The sequence below is a fragment of the Arachis ipaensis genome, chromosome B08 (assembly GCF_000816755.2).
Source record: "Arachis ipaensis cultivar K30076 chromosome B08, Araip1.1, whole genome shotgun sequence".
In the NCBI taxonomy this organism is placed as follows: domain Eukaryota; kingdom Viridiplantae; phylum Streptophyta; class Magnoliopsida; order Fabales; family Fabaceae; genus Arachis; species Arachis ipaensis.
This window is the reverse complement of record NC_029792.2, coordinates 117,689,066-117,695,823: the sequence shown is the minus strand read 5'-3', so window position 1 is coordinate 117,695,823 and position 6,758 is coordinate 117,689,066. Positions and strand designations below refer to the sequence as shown.

Here is a 6,758-nt window from a genome sequence, read left to right as displayed (position 1 = left end):
TAAATCACTAACTGAATGTTACTTTTCTTAATTTTATTTTAGCTTCAGAAAAATAAATGAAATAATTATTTTAATGTTTATACTAAAAATAAAAAACAAAGACAATGGACTGATAGCCACTTAACTGCCTTTCAATCCACTAGTATTCACAATACAATAATAATTCATCCAAAATGAAGTTCCAAAAGTCTACCTCTTGATAGCCAGAATTGCCACGGTATATGGGAAGGAAGGACAATAGACTAAGATAAACACTGAAGAAATCTATGACCATTATTAGAATGCCTAATTCTAGAAGAAGCAACAAAAGAAACATTTATACAATGACTACAAAGAAATGGGGCTTATGGAGAATTCGAGATTTGGGTAGAAGTAATAAGTTCAAGTTGTGGTGATTACTCCTTGAGGTAGCATTTGGTGGAGAGATAGAGACAGAAAGACTGAGACTGAGAGACAGAGATTGAAATAAATCTCAGTATTCTGTTTGGTGCAAAGTGAAAGACAGAAATTGAAACAAGAATGAAATTCTAATTTAATTTGTACAAAAGGTAAAATTGGAATTAATTAATTGAAATGAAGGTATTTTAGGTATAAAATGTTACCAAAGTTTCAGTCTCCATCTCTAAAAATTTTAGTCCCTGTGTCCCCACTTTTTGGAAGTACTGAAATACTGAAATTTTGGGGACAAAGACAGAAATTTTAGTACCAGTCTCTAAACTAACAAATATGATACTGAGTCTCAGTCTCCCAGTCTCTGTCTCAGTATCTCAAAACAAACGCTACCTGATAGTTGAGATACCAAAACAAAGCATGCCTTGTTAAAATTTTCTGTTAGCTTTTTCAGGCAATAACTTACTAGTTACTACATTTCTCTACTTTTTAGAGCCATACTATTGAGTAACAAGTTGAGTGACAAGGGTAGCCCAATAGACCAAACTGTCAGTCTCTCACCTGGTTAGCTATTGGAGAGTAGATGTTTGCAACTTCACCATTGAGAAGTGAATAGACTGCTTTTACTATCCTGGAGGTCACAATGTTGTGCCAAAGCTCATACTCTACTTTTGAGCGACAAGGGAAACTAAGAAAACAAAGGTGAAGACTACTTTTTGGCCCCTACATGTGTCCTAATCATACTAAAAGTTTCTCATTAATACCCGGCGATTCAGTGATACAATTAACAATTTAGTTTATGCTGTTAGAAGTTTCTATATTTTTACGCATTAAGATTGCTATCAAATTTAACCAAATTTAAAAAAAAACTTTCCAATGAGATTATAATGCCCAACAAGATGTCAACAAGTGGAAAAAGAGCATCTTGATTCATGTCTACAAGAATAAGGGAGATACACAAGTTTCAAAGAACTAGTTTGATTTTATGTTGGGTAGATCCTCCCCCCAATGATGCTATATACTTGAAGGAAAATGATAGAGTGGTACCAGAGTTACCAAAAGAATCTACCCATGATGTTCATTAACTTAGAATAGGCACAAGATAAAGATACCTTATGGAAGGTCTTAGAAAAGAAGGGAGTAACGATTACATATATTAGTGCAATTAAGAATATTTAGATGGAGCTACAACTAGTATGTAGACTTAAGGTAGTGTGATAAAGAAATTCCCCATTGCTGTAGGACTACATCAACAATCATCTCAACCCATATTTTTTCACATCGATTTTGGAATTGGTTACTAAACATATCCAAGAACCCGTACATGCTTTTTACCGATAACATTGTCCTTATGGGAGAATCAAGTGAATACTTAAATCAAAAGCTAGATTTCGGGTTTAAAGCTTTAGAAGTGAATGGTTTGCGCATAAGCCGTATTAAGACAGAACATATCGAATATAAGTTCACCACAAGAAGGGAAAACAGTAATACAGAAGTGAAAATTGAAAAAAGCACCTTACTACAAGTGTAAAGATTTAAGTATCCTACAAGTATTATACAAGATACGGAAGAAATCAAGAGGGCTATAAACCCTAGGATTCAAGTCGGTTAATCAAAGAGCAAAATGCACCTGGTTTTATATGTAACAAAAAAATACCTTAAAATAGTGGAGTCTATAGTGCCTTATACAAGTGTTATTAAAATTGATGTCATTTTTTTACATTTTGGTAACACTTTTTCTTTTATTTTTTTGAAATTAAAAAAGCGTAAAATAGTAAAAAAAATTTTAATTTTAGCAACATTTTTTAGGCACTATAGCCACCATATCATAAGCACCATAGCATGTACCTTAAAACTTATGCTTAAATTGTATCACTACCATTGGACCAGCTATGTTATATGAAAAGAAGTGTTAGACAGCAAAGGATAAGCATAAACATAAACTTAATGTGACAAATATGATGCTTAGATGGATGAGTAGCCAAACAACTATAGACCAAATAAGAAACAAAAATATAAGAGAGCCTAGTGTTGGAAAGATAGAAAAATCTCATCTTAGGTAGTTTGGACATGTAGGGAGAAGATTGGCAGAGCATCTAATTAGTAAGGTGGATCAAATGGAAGATAGACAAAAGGCAAAAGGTAGAGGAAGTGAGGAGGATTGAAGCTCGATCGAGACGAAATGACTGATGATGTCAAGAAAAGGCATTGTAAGAGCCCGCACCTCCTCTATCAATGAAAGTGACCTCAGAGGAGGAAGAAAGCTTTAGCTTTGGTTTATAGCTCTCTTCCCAATAGGTAATGATCAAGAACATCTATTCGATCTGCTTGTGTTCATGACCCTATAAGAGCAATATGTTTTCCCTATCAGTTAAGAATTGCCTCCAGCACCTTAGAAGGTCTCTCCCCAAATTCATGTCTCACCCTCCCCAAAACATTAGATTCCACCACCACAAGCTTCCCAGGTTCTGCAACACAATTGTAACCAGCCATAGGGTTCATATCTTCCTTGTCCTCCACACAACTCACATCGTCGACCAAAATAGCCTTCTCCTTATGCAAAATGATGCACCCGTGTCGACATGGTAGAAACAAAGATGGAGCACAACTGATACGGTGCACTTTGGAAGAAGGATCTTGGGCATGATCAAACTGGCGTCGGAGAGCAGCAGTAGTGGTGCCACTTCTGTTTCAAAAAAAGGGAAAAGGAAGAGGTTTGTGGTTGAGTGAGAGAAGGGAACGAAGTGGTGGCTTGACAATTTGCTCATGGTAGTCACAGCATTGGTTGGTGCTAGCGACTCCAGTCTTGGTGGCAGCACTGGTGTTGTTGAGGAAGTGAGGAAGATTAAGGAAGGAGTAGGGGGGAATTGAAAAAATAAAGTTTGGCTACCTATTCACCATCAAAAAATCAACAATGACAGTAGAATTGAAACTCATTTCATATATTATGAGTCAAATTGAATCAAATATATGCAAGGATAATTTTGAAACTTCTCAAAAACATCAAGAACAAAAAAGGTACACTTTGCTCTTTTAATAAAATGACTGATACAATCATACAATCCTGAGATGAATTTCTTCTGGACCCAAAATAACCTTAACTGAACACCACTTAGGGATTGGCCATGATATATATGGAGTGAAGGGGTAAAATGTGATTGTGTAGAACTATAGATGCAACTAAAATTAATGGAGGTACTTTTGGAATGCATCACCCATCATTAGTTATATTAGGGCTCCAACTAAATAAACTAAAAGGATTCCTGTTATGTCAACCTAACACTACTCAAGCAATACTCTGTTTGACCTCACACTTTTGTAACTTGAATTGTATGCATTATAGATACATGATTATAAATTTTAGCCTATAAGAACCAAAGGAAAATTGAGAGAAACTATAAAAACTCCATAGTAGGTAAATCATTTAGTAATAGAGGTAGTTACTTCATTGAGGGAAATTTTTATTTTAAGTTTTTTGGATAAAAATAATCATTTTAAAAGAAATGAATAATAAAAGCAAGAGGATAAGAGTTTCTCTATACAAGAGCAAAACAATCAAAAGATTTATCTATAAAACATAGCATTCTAGTCTCTCAAGGAAGAGGATAAATTTTGCCAACTGACTATTCCACTTCAGGTCCATTTTCCATTATTTTCGACTTCTTTTTCCGCATTATTAACCTTCTAAAACAATTTCTAAAGGGATTACAAATGCAAAGGAAGGTAATTAAGTTCCCAATTGTGAGCAGTTTTTATTTGCAGCCACAGTTTCCCACTAAGGTTTGGTCTCCATTTTTGCAACAATGGTTAACTCAATCCAACTCTTAAGAGGTGTTTACTGATGTGATATTGTATTGAGTATATTGAATAGTTGGTGTACCTTTTCAAACATATCAAAATTTATAAAGAAAATTTCCTATTAATCATGCAAAAAAATAGAGTAATAGGACAAGTAGGTTAATGGAGAATTTTGTGATGGACTAATAGATCCTAGAGGGAAAAAAGTGCCAAGTATATTCCTGAAGACTTGCACCGTTGGACTTATAGGTCCTTGACAAAATGGGACAGCAGAATAATAGAAGGACGAAACGTGTCTAGTATTCTTCAAGGACTTACTTGGTATTTTTTTCCTCAAAAACCTACAAATCCATCACAAAATTCCTCAGGACTTACTTGGTACCCTTTTTTCTTAGGGGTCTATAAATCCATTGCAAACTTCTTTAGAGACCTACTTGTGCAGTTGTGCTATTACTCCAAAAGATAAAAGACAACTTAACAAGAATAATGGTGCCTATTAAGCCACTAGTAATCATTGTAGCTACATTATATTATCATTTGACAATACTTTAAAATGTACAATATATGATGAAACAGTACTAAACAAACAAGAAAGACTAATAAAGAGAAGATACAAAAACATGAAATCAAAATTAGTGGTCATTCATTTTGAGACTGAAGCTTGAAATTATATTGAATTTGAGAGTGAAAACTATATACGGCAATATGGCAGATCTCAATGCATATTGCATAACACTCATACTGACATAAAAATCTATCCTTAAAATTCATGTGGCTTCAAATGTTCTAAGCCACGTGACAATAAAATTCTAGTACATTCAGCATCACACTAATGTAAAGTCCCAATGTAACAGGATGCATAATATGAAGATACACTCCTGCAACATCCTGTTAATTGAGGAGAGGAGGACAAGCTATGGTGACCCAAATCATAAAACAAACAACAAGGCATCTGTTTCCCCTTGCACAAGAAGACAAATAAACACCAATTAAAACTAGCCATTAAGTCAGAGTGAACATCTGAACTGAAAGTCAGAAAGGCAATGATTTACAATTAGGTTCAAACGTTCAACCATTTACATTCAAGAAATAGGATTCAAAGAGATATTCAATACGATTGTTGCAACATACTTGTGGAATAGAGCATTTAACGCACGATGTCAATGATAACACATAATTTATGTGAAGGTCTTTGAACTCGACAATCTTCATTTTATCAATGTTATCATTATTCATCATATCGCTTATTTGATGCAACATGCATCAAGAATAATTAATAGATTCAATTGATAGCTCTCTATAACTTTAATTGAGTTTTAAATAGGTCCCTATAGTTTAAAAAAAAATTGATTAGATCCCAAAAAAGCTTGATTAAATGGATTATGAGCACATTCCCAATGTGGTGCATCACACATCAAACAATCTAGATTGTAATGGTACACCCATACGCCAATCAACCTGATCTATAGGAGGGCTTGCTATCTCCTCCCTCACACATGAAAGCGCTTGCTAGTCCAGCCATCTATCCAATTGCATATGGCCATCTAAAATAATTGAATTAAGCTTTGGCTTATGGAAAGCTTTCCCTCAAATCTCAATTCACCTCAAAGAGTGATTGATTATGATTGCAAATAATAAATTAAGCGCAGAAGAGAGACATATGAAACATATGACTTGCCAAGATCAATACACAAGCTCGAAGAAACGTTACCATCATCCACGTCAACCTAAGAAACACATCACATTGCTAAGAAATGAACCATTTCAATAAGTCTTCGATCCATTCCAACTACTCATAGCTAGACTTGACGCTGTTGATACTAAAATGGTTATCCGGTAGTGCTTCCATTAAGGAAGCTAAAACATGCAGTGGGGATTCCCACTCAGCCCTAGGTGGACTAAATCTAAATGTGGTCGCAAGCAATGCACCATGAATCTTCTTCAAGTCCTCTTCGTCCAATTCTTAGGGAACTTAGATTGAAAGTGTCTTCATGGAAGAATGTAGGTCCTCATCACAAATCCTTCTCATCATCTTGTTCTCCAAGACCAATGCAAAGTTGTAGAGGTGAACCTCAAGCGGGTATTTTTAGAGGAAGCGAGGTGCTCATTGCTCCAGCAAAAGCTAACGCCCTTGATCCTAGGCCTTGTGGAAGCCCAAGTTAATTGGAGTATTGTGATGTATACAGTGATCCTTTGAAATTGTGAAACACAAATATACTGGAATGTACAATTAAAAGGACATTCTGTTTAATTTAATGTTTTTGTAATGGATTACAAATTTTTGTTCGATGTGAGGAACTAGGGATATGACTACAAATTCTTAAACTACAGGACTTTTTAAAAAATGAGTGGAACTATAAGAACTTACAGAATAGATGAATAATTAAAACCTATACAATGGTAAGAAGAGCTCCCATCTCTTTAAAACATGAAGTATTGAACCTACTCATTTATCATATATTACACTGTCTGCAAAGTGCAAACTGACAATTATCTTTTGGAATTCAGGATTGTTAGAGAATGATGATTTGCTTATAACATCTCCTCATTGAGACCAAGCCTCTAACTTA

At 34.8% G+C, this 6,758-nt stretch overlaps 1 protein-coding gene and 1 long non-coding RNA gene across 3 annotated transcripts in view; both read right to left on the bottom strand.

The window, feature by feature from the left end:
* LOC107612929 overlaps positions 1-6,758 on the bottom strand; it is an 11,352-nt gene that overhangs the window by 3,688 nt on the left and 906 nt on the right. The window lies entirely within an intron of this gene.
* Positions 843-6,752, bottom strand: LOC110266054. Its single transcript, XR_002352945.1, has 2 exons — positions 1,135-6,752; positions 843-1,078 (listed from the first exon to the last, which is right to left on the bottom strand). It is a non-coding gene; the product is annotated as an uncharacterized LOC110266054 (long non-coding RNA).